Below are 13,973 nucleotides of genomic sequence, written 5' to 3'. Positions count from 1 at the left end.
GAGGCCAGTTACAAAAGTAAATATTGCAAATACAACATGTCATTTTATTATACACGATTTTAACCTACTGTACCAAGATTGTAAGATACAACCTTATGATATTATTTGTATAGTCAGTTTTTTTTAAGTCCGCGGAATCTTTATAAGGATTCGCCACTCATTTTGAGCCTTTTTTCCATTCCACATGTTTGAGAGTTAACAAGTCATTTTTTATCATTCGTTTGATATCGAGTTAACATGTCTTTATTGAGGACCCCTAACTTCGAAAATGTTAAGTAATAAATATCACGACACGCACGTTTTTGGTAGAGAATCTATTACTTTAGGACTTAAGAGTATATTTGATCTCTCTTCAGAGTAACTGAGTAGCCCAAACAAAAGTAAAGTACTTCGAAACTCACAATACGTTCGATCTCACCAAACAAAACTGGGCAGTGGATGAGGATGGCGAGGAGAAGACGGTTGGAGGAGGGGAAGAAAAGGTCATTAACTCCGGCGGTGAGTCACTACTTGGTCTAGGGTCTGGTCGGAGATGGGTATCTGGGGTCTGGGCATTCCACATCCAGGGTCTGATTAATATGATACATACATCTGGCCAGGACAGGGTTTATGGTTGTCGCCGGTAGAGAATGGTACCTGTCTGTAGAATGTTCTTTGTTGGGGCGACTGAAGCGCGTCCTAGAGTGGTCACTGGTAAATAAACATCGTGAATAATTACGTACTTACTAATATATTTGTTATTCTCTAGGATCCACTGGCATTAGAATAGAAGCTATATGGATCATAAACATATACAAACTATATCGCTGGCCCGAAAGTAAACATCTATGTATTATTATTTAAACGGGACTGTCAAAAACGTCCAAACCAGATGGAAATGTAATTAGTATAGGATTTGGGCCAGTGACGTAATATGTTTTTGTTTATGACCCATACCTTTACTGATATAATATTCGTGCTTGTATCCTAAACAAATCAGCAAAATATGTTGAGAAATGTATCTGTTTAGTGTAATATGTGCAGAGTGGGCACTTAGGTATTATACCGACCACACCTAATAATTATAACCCAACCTACCTAACCTAACCTTACCTAAGGGCTGAATAGGAAGATTTTGCTATTTAAACTATTTAAATTCTTATTTGGAAGTCGATTTATCGGCGTGGTCGGTTTATACAATGAAACATCTCTCTGGTGATTCAATTAACGATTTGATCTAAGATATGATTCCATTCAAAATGGCATTGTATATTTGTCTCCCTTATACACCAACTGAAGACAGTTTTAAGGTAGGTTTCTCTCAGGTATACTTAGAGTGTGTTTTCACTACGTTAAAAATCAGATGAAGACAGTTTAAAATTTTACTTTTGCACCTATACCGAGTATTTTAATTATGGAAATAATCCTCCAAACAAGACAATTTGGATTTGAATATGATAACAATTCATAAGCAATAGCATTGTCAAGTAGTTTTAATTACAGTGCATTTTTACTAATCAAGCAAGAGCACTAGAACCAGCATAGGACAGCTATGCGTGTTTTCACATAAAAACTAAATAGATTATATCAAGCGTTAATTGTTAAAACCCAACCATATGTTCCCAAGTGTTTATTGCGAAAATGCAGTATGTTTTGCCATTAGCATTCAAGATTTGCCATTGACTGAACAAGACAAGGGAATTACGACAGGCGAGAAATTCCTGCATCAGTTGGACATAGGGACGTCGTACTCAACTTTACCAGTAATAGTTTTGCAAGCGCCTGAAAATGAATGTAACATAAAGATATTTATGGCCTATACCTGTTAGTTACATAGCTTTCCTAACAGCCTCTAAACTCTACCCACAAACCCACTGGTAATTTATGGTAATAAGCAATTTAAATTGTTTCTTTTAGTGCTCATCAAATCTATGCGTGTCTCAAACTTGTTCCTTAAGTCCCTAATCCTGACAAGAAGTGAATAATAATATTGATTATTCTCTAGCATAATATTTAGTAATAGGTAATCACGGGTGGCGTCGTCCTGTAATCCAGCTACTAGGAGGTCACGAATTTTGGTTATTTATAGGGATGCACTGTGGATGCAATGCTCCCTGGTGTGGATTAAAGTCCGCACTACTGGGTACTACGACTATCCGCAGTACTATCCTAATAATTAGACCAATTCGTTAATTACGAGGAAAAATGTGGTTCGGATTCCACAATAAACCGCAGGTCCTTTAGTTGCCATTAGCTGTATGGGCTATTAATTAATAGCTGTGTCTAAGGAACATGTCGGGCTTAATCACTAACAAGAATACAAGATCGCGCCACTCATCCTACACTCATCCTTCACTAATATTTGGGTTAAAATACGCAAATAGTGGCGTCCCCATCTTAAATAATTGATAATTGATAATTGTGTTAGTGACATTTATTTTTACAAACTCTGTTGGTATTAGTATTGGTTAACATCAATTCATTTTTCATTGCTATCTTTTCCTGACACACACGTAACGGATCCTAGCCAACTACTGCCAACTAGCCTATATACTGGGTCTGAAGTGGGCGGATTTCAACCCAAACACGAGTGAAGGGTGTTTGTAGAATGGTAAGGGATGCCTTGCCTATTGAATAGCTTTGTTTCGGTTTATGATTGAGAGCCTGGTTATCAATGTTGCCTGGGACAAGTTTCGAGCCATCAAAAGCAACGGATGTTTATCAGGATTAAACCAGCAATCTACTGATCACATGACCCGACCCATCGTAGTATACGAGTTATACTATTGTATAATTGTGATTAGCTAACCTAATTAGAATGATGTTAAGGATGTTGTTCCCCTGTGATACATCTTACCTTAACAATTACGTAGAATTAAATACAAGGCTTTCTACATAGAAATGTGTGTACAATTGAAATCTTATTTACGCTACTAATGGTGTATGAAAATAAATGATATAGCAGCATGTAACATACAGAATCAGCATGTCGGCCTAGATGTGCAATCTACATCCATGGATCATTTAACCCCATATTTCTACATCACAGTCTAGATATTACATTTTACATCTACATTGACTGGAATGATGGCTAGATGCACATCGTACAATGTATAAGGAAAAGCAGAACTCTACAGCGATCATCAGTTATACTCTCTACACACTGCAGGATGAGGAGATTAAATGAATGAGGAACTGTGTAAAATTTCAAACGAAAATGTTTTTACTACTCATGGGTTTGACTGGTGTTTATAATTTCAGGAAGAATAGAAAATTATCGAATTTGTGGATACATTTGTCGTACGGATAATTTTGTTTGTGTTTTGCTATGGATTGTTCAGTACATCAGTACAATATACTTTATCTTTGAGTTCAAAACCAAGATAGCTCTGTTCACTATTACACAAGTTATAATGGGAATCGTAACTTGCATCATTTCGGGCAAGGAGAAAACTTGCAAAAGTTTAGTTTTTCTTGCTTATTTTTGTTTTCAACCTCGTATTCTTTGTATTAAGACTACTACCTTATACATTTGTCACCCAGATCAAGACAATTTGGTCAATACATTTGATCAGTTGAAGACAATTTTAAGTTATGATTCTGTCTGGTATACTTATTAAAACTACTTATTGCTTGTAATTTGACATACCATTCAAACTATTAAAATCAAATAAAAAGATATGCTAGTAAATTATTGAATGTTCTCAAGTATTGTGCCAAACCAACGAATAAAGAACCCAATACAATCTATACTATTATATACAAATCTAATGGTGTCTGTCTGTATGTGTGTTACTAATAGGTGCAAAAACTACTGAACCAACTGGGCTTACATTAAAAAAAAATATAGCTTCCATACCAAGGACCATTATAGGACTATTCACATTTCGATACTGACCGAATGCTTTGCCCCTTTGGCTTTTAAAGTTCTGAGGTGAACATTTTAAAAGTAAATATTGATTGGTCTCCATGGCTGTGATGAGAACACTAACAATGTTTGTTTACATTTGCTTTGACATTTAAATTTAAACAACAAGAAGAACTGCTAAACTGCAAATTTCACAATTTCAGACAGCTGATACAAAGAAATTAAATATAATATTTTCCATAACTATGAGGTAGGTTTATTTTAATCTAACCTTTTATCATGGATTATTTATTCTAAAACTATGTCAATGATTATACAACAAAAAAAAGATTCTATAACCGTTGCTGTATCAACTCCGGCTCTGCTTTGTATTTTTTAAAGCGTCTAAGTTATGAAAATAATGAGTAAATTAATGACCTTTATAATTCTGGTTAAGGACCTTGGTCCTTTTTACAGGCCAAAAGTATCAAGAATAAATACTGGGTTAGTTTATGTTACTTTATGATATTTACTGTAAGTTATCAAGTAATTTGATTTAAAAAATTGATTGAGTAAATTTTATGACAGCTAGGATTCCTATATGAGAGGGATGTAGTCCTTATCGGAAATATTTGGCATAATATACAGCAATATTCTTATAAAACTGTAACCAAATTACTTTTAAACACTGTTAAATTGATATGTTTATTTATAGTGTATTAAAATAATTTCACGTTTCATTGTTATGGATATTCTTTTTAATAAGAACTTTCTACTTTAAAAAACCTATATAGCCCAATCTCCCTTAGCACTGTCAGTACTAAAGAGTATATAATTTTACCAAAAATAGATTTCAAACTTTGTGGCAAAATAGTATATTTAAGTTGAATAATATTCTAGATATCCAATTATCATAAAAACCAAGAAGTAGTTTATAGTTAGTAACAGAGGATATGTATTAAATGGTTATTAGATCCCTGCAAATATTACATTATTTTTCTCTATCATATTTTCAGTTATTTCAACAACTCCATACGTGTACAACGTTTGTTTATTTTAGTACTGTCCCTTAAGCTTAGATTACCATTTACTAATATTTAAACAAGCAATACAGTTAAATCTTTGAAAGATAATTTGAAAATATATACTTGTTGAATAACACAATATGAATATTCTACAATAAACAATATAGTATTACTAATTTTTTAGTAAAATAAAGTAAGTTTCCATAATTTAAAATTGTTTGGCAAACTTAACAAAAATATACATACAAATTGTTTGATAATGTGATAAATATTACATTTTCCTTACACGCAATAAATGTTTTCTTGGGTTATATAAGATGGGGAAACAGGTCCGTTGCGTGTATCAATGCACTTGGCTTCGGCTTCATATCAAATTTATATTCTTTAATTTCGGAATAATCAATATTAACCTGACCTCAGACCTGGCAATGAGGTTACTCACCAATACTGGGTTTGTAAGATAAGATATAAGTTTGAATTTTAAAGCAGATAAACTTATACCTTACAATGTGTAACCTTACTAGTGGAAATATTAATTAAATTGGTTATATTCTACAAGGTACTTGTTATAGGGAAATTCCCGAATAAATCCTTCTATTTTTCTTGGGTAAAATTTCTTTTAGAGTTTTCTGTCTTTGCTTGAAAAGTTGTGCTATTGTTTTACAATAAAAAATAACCCAAGGTGAAAGAAATCAAAGTTAAAATAAAAAATATAGCAATCGTATACCTTAACTTAAAACTTTGGTCCTGAGTGATTTATGAAATGTTAACCATTGAAACAAAGATTTCTTTAATGATCTGTGGCTTCTCACAGTTAGTTGATTTGAGAAATTTTAAATAACGATACTAAGTACTTTACGGTGGTTAATTTGTAATACTACAAGATTAGGGAGTATTGCTCTTTTGTCAATGTTAAAAAATAATTGAGCTTTTAACTGATGAGTACAACAGCAGTCAAAATGAGTAAATTTGTAATTAAAAACAGTTTAATAGAACACGAATAAAATATTTGTAATTAACAGTAACTCTTTTCAATTATACAACAAACAGCTCATTTTAGACACTAATCGCTCGTCCCACCGAAAACGAGTAGGATTACTCCATCACAATCCGAAACACTCGATTTCGATCATCTGTTACCTAACGTACCAAAACGGTAAGATTTTCACCTGCCAAGAAACTTGAACGAACCAGGTGGTCTCCAAGAATGGCCTTGACCGTCCTTTACCCTTGTAGGGGTTCACATCTTCAAGTGGCGGAGAGGATAAGGCAACTCAAGTACCAAACTGGTTAACAGACTCTGGGAAAGAGTGAACTGGTTGTCATCAAACAAGGAAGTAAGAAGTGATCTAGCAACAATGTGAACTAACCTCTGCGAGGTGGTTATTGGTTTGGAAGAAGTCTTCTCACTGAGTTCACTTGGATAAACGTTTTAGAGTAGTCAACCAATGTTTATCTATAAAACTTGATACAATAATGGGTTTCACAGTACCATCCCTTTTTCGTCTGTCCTACTTAACCGATTTATATAGATTAGGTGTTATTTTAAAGGTTATGATTTAGCAGAGGGTCGAATGGTAACTAAAAGGGCAATTTCATGCAGAACTTGTCTTTTCTTTCCCCTATTAACTCATTTCTAGAAATCACTTTAAAAGATTCAGTGATGCTACGAATTTTAGGAAAAACACTGTATGGACCATAAACATAAACAAATTACGTAACTGGCCAGAATCCTATACTTATAATATTAACAGTACCAGGACAGTACCAGGGGACCGAGCAATGTTCGAGGTGTTTGATTTGTTCACAAGGTAGAAAAATAAAACCTAAAAGCCTACATGTATGTTTAGTTTTGCTACGATTTATTAAGTTGAAAAATCAATTCGTTTTCGGTAGACATTCACTCATTCTTAATTTACCAAACAGGCTTTTTCACAGTGGCGTTACGGGGGGGGGGATGATGGGGATAGAAACCCCTCCCCCAGAACCCTAAAATGAAAATAAATATTTGTATCACAGCAATCCTACTTCTTTAAAATACAGTTGCTTTAAGTTAACAACTGAAACTAATGGTTTTGTTTTGAATCATTACTCCCGGCAATTCTACTAATATTCGCCAGTATTGCTGACCAACTTTCTTAATGATGGTTTTAAAAATGTGAATTGTAAACAATAACAGCTTGAATCTTAACAAGGGAACTGCATACATTTTTTAGAGGAAGTCAACACCAATTTACTTATATAAATGTTTTATAGAAAAATTCAATAGCAGGTAGTTAGGACAAATGTTTTGAAAGGAAGTCGACCGTAGTGTCTTGAAATACATGTTTTTTATAAGAAGTAAATCCCAATCTCTCGTATCAGCTTGTACACACCTAACATGTACCCGATTCACAAACATGACTGTTTATAGTCAGCCACAGCTAGTCTTGGCAAACGTTTATTGCCCTAACACCCTGCTAGGGGAGTTTTCGGGTTTCCAAATGCAAATCCACGATGATGTCACGCATACAGCTCACGCAAGAGGGGGCTGCACCGAACTTTTAATGGCCTCCAACAGAAAACAAGCCCGAAGACGTATTGCTTTAGGGTGGACCCCATGAATAGTCGGGGTTAACTCTTAAATGAACTGTTCCAGCTGAAATTAATTAATTTCCTGTTCAACACCACGAGGTAAAACTTTTCCACTTACGTGGATGGCTGAATTAACTTAACGGGTGATGGTTCACTTTTATGTTTGAATTTACTCACAATTAGTTTGCGTGGTGTGCCTTTTCGTGGTTGTAAAAGGGTGAAAATTTGAGTGATTGCTTTATTTTTACTGTCATTTAATTCAGTGTTTATTATTGTTGTTGGCATAAAGACCTCAATTTATGTCTCCAGTGCTTTATCTAAATACAAAATACAATGCACGTCTGTCGTATACATTTTGTCCTTTATAGGGTACCATACCGGCCATTCGATCGTGATGGCTTGCTTAGGGAATTGTTCTTTATCATGTGTCCATTATGTTTGTGTGAAATGAAACTTTTGAAAATTCCACACGTTTCCATTTTATGCCGTTATAAATTTCTAATATTAACCTTATGGGGTGTAAATTTGTTTACAAATTTTCTGATTACAATTTTAATATTTTGATGACGTTTGATAAAGTTTATTACAAAAAATTAAAAGTTATCAAAGTGGTACTGATGAATTTCTTTTCTGTACTAGGACAACATTTTTCTGTTGCAAAGCACGGGTACAGAAAGATGCTAGCACAGACAATATACTACATTAATTTGACGATTTTGAAACTTAACAATACATAACATTATTACATAACAGCATTATAACTCATAACATACACAAAAATAATTCCATCTACAAGGATTAATCTTTAGGATTAATTAAGATAGTCTATTTGCTATCAGCATTAAAACTAAATATACAAAACAGGCATACTATTTGTTGATATTTTTTATCAATTATCCACTACGTACCTTACCCGTTAATAATTTCATAGACGTTACGTCAATGCCATGCCACCAAACTCACCTAGAAAATGAAAATTGTTAGTTTTGATGTACATTAATTTCATATATTGAAATACAAAAAAATAGTATATGACAACAATTCATAAGTTTTAATCCATGGAAGTCAGCATTCAAGTCCTAGTTACAGAATTTAGGAATAATGATTTATTGAAGTAGTTTTGAATTTAATTTAACTACCGTTACAAGTTTCCTTCAACTACCTTGCTAACACTTCACTTTAGTTGCAATGATGACCTCGTAAGTTGTTTCAGTGGTTTGCTTTTTTACAGTTGAGTTTTCTTGAAAAGTTAAATCGAAATTCTTACGTCTTAATGACCTTGTGAGAAATTTCAGCGGTTCACTAATAACGAAAAGTTGCCCGTAGTGAAATTTGTTCAATTCGTAACTTCTACAAATCCTTAGGGAGCTATTCTGGCTGGTAGAAGTATTTTTCCCAAGAATGTTTTGCAGTTATGAAATTATTAATGAGCTGCTTGGGACTTGTTTGTTTGTTTTGATCGAACTTCTTCAAAATGGTATTTGAAATGTACCAACGATTTTAAATTTGACTTTGTTAAAAGCAAAAATATCAATCCCCACATCAAATTAAATTAAACAAAAAACGACAGCTATAAATGCGCTGTGCTATGCAGCTAAAACACTTTATTATTTTTGCGTGTGTTTTGTTATTTCAAAGAATGTAAGTCTGAAAATGATTATAGACATCTTCATTTTTATTGGAAATAAACTGTGTCATTTTATGAAATTACATAAAACTATAAAACAAAACACTGGTTTTTGGTTCCCTCATTTTACCCCATTGTGTTGTAATGTCGTTAATGTATGTTTGTGCATTATTCAGGCTAAGCCCAGTGCAAGGAAACAGTGCGTTTTAAAGATAATTGTTTGCATCGAATCTGATTGAAAATTTGCAATGAATCAACGTCCAATATTCATTTAGCCATAAACTCGAAGTATTTCCGGTGATAAACAGGATCCGATGGTCGCGTGACGGAAATGCCGCCCTTCCCGCCGAAATGCTAACTGTCCCGCCAAAGTAGATTAAACTTCATCTTCAGGCTGCAAGAATTCCACAATATTTAACACGGTACTTAATATTTCCATATATAAAAAACCTTCCGGATTGAGTTGATTGTTTTAGGGGACACAATAAAATCCAACTCGACAATTTGTGGACCCAGAGGTTGTAGATTTTTTTAAGAAATCTTTATTGTTTTTCCATAAAACAAACAAACACAAAAACACATTTACACAAGAAAAAAAAAGAAAAAAACAATAACCACCTTGGGTTAAAAACCTATGTCGGTGGATTTATACATAAATTGGGGGTTGTTGAGTTATCCGGAACATTGAAATTTTTACTACATCCGTTTTAATGAATGCGTTGCGGGTCTAAAGTAGCATTTTTACTCTCTAGTGAGTAAAAATCATTTTTAGTCCCTGGGGAGAAAATTCTGCTTTTTTAAACACTTGTAAATTTCGATTGTGACAATCGTAATTTATAATATTGTTTGAGTTGAAAGCCTTATTTCCAAAGGCTTATTGGCATCAGCGTTGTACAGAGGATAGCCAATGTCTGGTGTCCAATGTCAACGTCTGGTCAGAAAGGGGATACATCGACATTGGCACCACCCACGACGTGGCCTATGTACAGTATGTTGCTACGGAGTCAGCTGCCAGGAAACGTGTCCTGGGTATGGTTGCCAAAGTAATCTTCGATATCTATTAGATACAAAGATCTATACGAAGTTAATAATAGAGAGCGTATTTGTTGTACACGTTTAAAAACATTAGATTTTACGTATGTAAAAAGAATATATGATTTAAGCAACAGCGGATATGTTTATTTATACATTTTTAGCTGAATGGTAATTAATTTTCTATCGTTTCATCTTCGATTGCTCCTCCTGTGTTAGGATTTTATAGAGGTCGTAGTATTGAACAAGTACACCTACAACTCTATCAGTAAAACACGCAAACACAATTTTAATGATGAAATTGGCTAAAACAAATGTTAAAAGTTTTGTAGCTACGTTGAGGGTTTTTTTTTTAACTTTGAGGTTGTTTACGTCCTTCGCGCCTACGGGGGAGCCAAACACTAGGTACCTCATACGTCGTGTATGTGTATTATGTGAAGCTTTACATTGGCTTCACTATCTATTCCGACTTTTATAAAAACCAAAAATAATGAATATTTATTTACCTTATTTCTCCTCAAGAAATGTAATGGACAAACATTTACGGGCTACGCCAAGCTCAATTAGAGCTTCATAGACTAAACAATAACTTAGTTCACCTTTTAAACACAGACCTACATGAGGACAGCATGAGGGTTCCCTTAAATCTTTATGTTTGACCAGATATAAAAGTGGCTTGAAAGAACAGTTTCTTCCTAGGTATGACTGATGTACAGAAAGTGTATAGAAAGTGCTACTAGTATTCCTCATAATAAAGGTGCTCTTATAGGATAATGTAATATCATAATAATGCATTAAATGTTCCATTCTGTTTTGGTTAATGTTCTGTGATCTATTATGTTGGGCAGAATTACCAAAAACATATTCAACGAAGGTTTAACATATTACTGTCCTTCATAGTAAACATAATAAATTTTAGACACAAATTTGGAACAATATATTGTTTTTGGTTAGCCTACCGCTACCTTAAGATTTAAAGTAGACAGATTAAGCATGTTTCTAATTTTTCTTCCATCAGAGTCTGCAAGTGCTATGGAAGTGTCTGTTTACGGGATACAGTTACTCAACTTCCCGGAGGTTGTTCAGGAGATCGACAAACTCTAGAGGTCCGAGGTCCTAGGCAGGACGGTGCGGAAGAGGATGACCAAATTGGCACCAATACGGCACGGGTCCAGGAGGAAACGGTTATGTTATGATGTTGCAGCAAACAACTTCCGGTAACCGGAGAATCGCTAATAAGAAGGGGTTACATGATGAAATTTCTAATATATCTATAAGAATGCTGTGGATGCATAACAGTAAGGTTGTAGGATATAGGTGTAGAAGAAAACTAGAAAATACGAGGTATGATATGAAGATGTAAACTAGAGAACGAGCACAACACAGTTGAGTTGGGATGACCCTGTAAACTGAACCAAGAGAATATCGTGGACACAATTCGGTATTGCGTATAGAGTCCATTAAGAAGAATGCTAGAAAATACCAAGGATACAAAACTGTTAATTTACAAAGCAGTAAAAGTAAGTATAAACCTGTAATAGAAAACTAGTGACAGTCGCGAAAAAACACAGTGAGTAAAAGTCTTAGGATGTAGGCTATTTGATTGTTGGAGGAACTAATGTGAATATTGTGTTACACAACTGAAGTAGCATTATAAATTAGTAACTGTATAATAAACCGATGTGCAGTGAAGATATAGCAGAAGACCTAATATTGCTTTAGACACATATTACTATGTGAAAAGTATACGAGGGCAAAATGCCTACAATAAAACAGAATTTTAATTTCTCACTTTGTGAAAAGTTCATTTTGAAGTTTGTTAACAATACTTCTTCACTTGTCTTGAGGTAATTACAAAGTCTAGCTTTGAAAACAAAAATAAGCTTGTCGAAAGTTTGTTCTTGAGGTAAAGTCTTAAACTTTACCTCTCAGCTCAACAATTCCTAAAACTTGGATTTGATTTTTCGCCAAACTGCAGCAAAAACAACCGTTAAAAAAAATTATTTTACATGCGTTGCGTTTCTAAAGTAGCTCTTCTAATCTCTAGGGAGTAAGTAATAGTGTATTTTACTACTAGACACGAAAGTGACCCATTTCGGGGCGAGATAGTGTTTTTTAAGCAAATTCAATTGAACAAAGTTGGAAATAGTTCTTTAGATTTCACCTTAGTTTGCTTCAATAATTGGTGCCATATGACGTAAAATTTAGTTCATCACACGGGCAAAAGTGCCCTTTCAACTGTCGCTAATTTTCCAGTGAAACTTGGGGCCGAAAAATGTCACTTTACCTGATCAAATATACTGTTTTTTTCAACACTGCAGGTAAACACTATGTCAAAAATTACAATTTGTTTAAAAATGAACTGACAGGGTGACTATTAGACTATTAAACTATTAGTTTGCTTAGCAACAGCTCAGAGACAAATCTCGAAATCTGACCATTCAAAACAATTAGACCATTTCATGATTTCAGTGTTTACTTCTTTGAATTCCAATAATCAACCATTGTTTAGCGATTTCATAAAAAGTTTGCTTTAACTAGAAGTTTTTGTAACATGATATTTTGGAAAAATTTTAAAAAGTGACTGATTTATCATTAATCACGCACACTCAGTGTTGTATTTTAGGCTGACTATGAAAGCAAGGTGAGTGTTGTATAAAGTGAGATGATCTGTGTAGCTTTGTTGCTGACTAAATCAGCCAGGACCATAAAAGACCAATGATTAAGAAGAACTGAGCCCAATTTAAAACCATAAAAAAGCTTCTGACTTATCTCATTATTGAGCCGGCAACCTATTGATTGTTCTGCGAGCACTACAACCCCCCAGCTACCCAGCTATTAGTATTTTTTTTAAATACATCTATGCGTTGTTTTTAAAGGCCTATAGGGGATGACGTCTCCTCTGGTACGTATAAACAATTTATACAAACCCACTAATACAAAAAAGAATGTTAGTATTCATTGGTGTTGCTTAAAAACTAAACCGGACTGCTACTGTAACAAAATACACAAAAGTTTTACAAACTCAGTTCCGGAAAGGTTTTAAGTTTTTATAAGTTTGCACGCTCATTCTAATATCCGTTGGCAATTTCCTTTATCAAGTTTCATTTTTATAGAAACGAATAAACTTTTAGTTGTATTAAACAGTTATTATAATTTCTTATAACAAACGTTTAGATGTTGTATCAGCCCTTGATAATTTATAATTTTACAGTACACAAAATTATAAATTAAAGTTTTTTGACTTAAATTTCGAAGTTTTTGTATTTGCGTTATTAAAAAGTTGCAGGCTTGACTACAGGTTCGAATTTTAAGTAAAAACACTTTAATTTATAATTTTGTGTAAAATTTCTATTAATTGGTCAAAGGCGTACAAGTACATTTTATTTTATATTAATTTTCGATATTTTGGAATTATGATCTTATCTATAATTAAATTTGAATCATCAAAGACTAAGGAAACAGTAAAAATTAATAACATTTTGTTGGGAAAACATGTGTCATGCAACTTATTCCCTGACTCTACTTGAGAATCAATGTGTAAAATTACTATTAATTGGTCAAAGGCGAGAAATTTTGTTTAGTGATTTGTTACATATAATTTTTTCATAATAGAACAGCGTGCTAATATTTCCTAAGCTTATCAATTCTTTATCATTTAGGGTTAAAGTAAAAATATAAACACTGACAAATTATTTCAACGCTGTATAAATTTGATAGTTATTTGAATAACTGTCGAAGGCCTGCTCTTTGTGTTTCTTCAATTTAGTTTTCTCGTATTATTTTGTCCTTGCAAAGCTATGTAAAAAAATATTTTTTTTTGTGATTAAGATAAAAAAGGTTTAATCCAGCATGGTTTGTATCATTATTAGAGTCGATGTTTCCATTA

Source organism: Macrosteles quadrilineatus, unplaced genomic scaffold (genome assembly GCF_028750875.1).
Source record: "Macrosteles quadrilineatus isolate MER2022 unplaced genomic scaffold, UCM_ALF_1.0 Scaffold_8__2_contigs__length_117827958, whole genome shotgun sequence".
Taxonomy (NCBI): Eukaryota; Metazoa; Arthropoda; class Insecta; order Hemiptera; family Cicadellidae; genus Macrosteles; species Macrosteles quadrilineatus.
Note: the sequence above shows the minus strand (reverse complement) of the source record.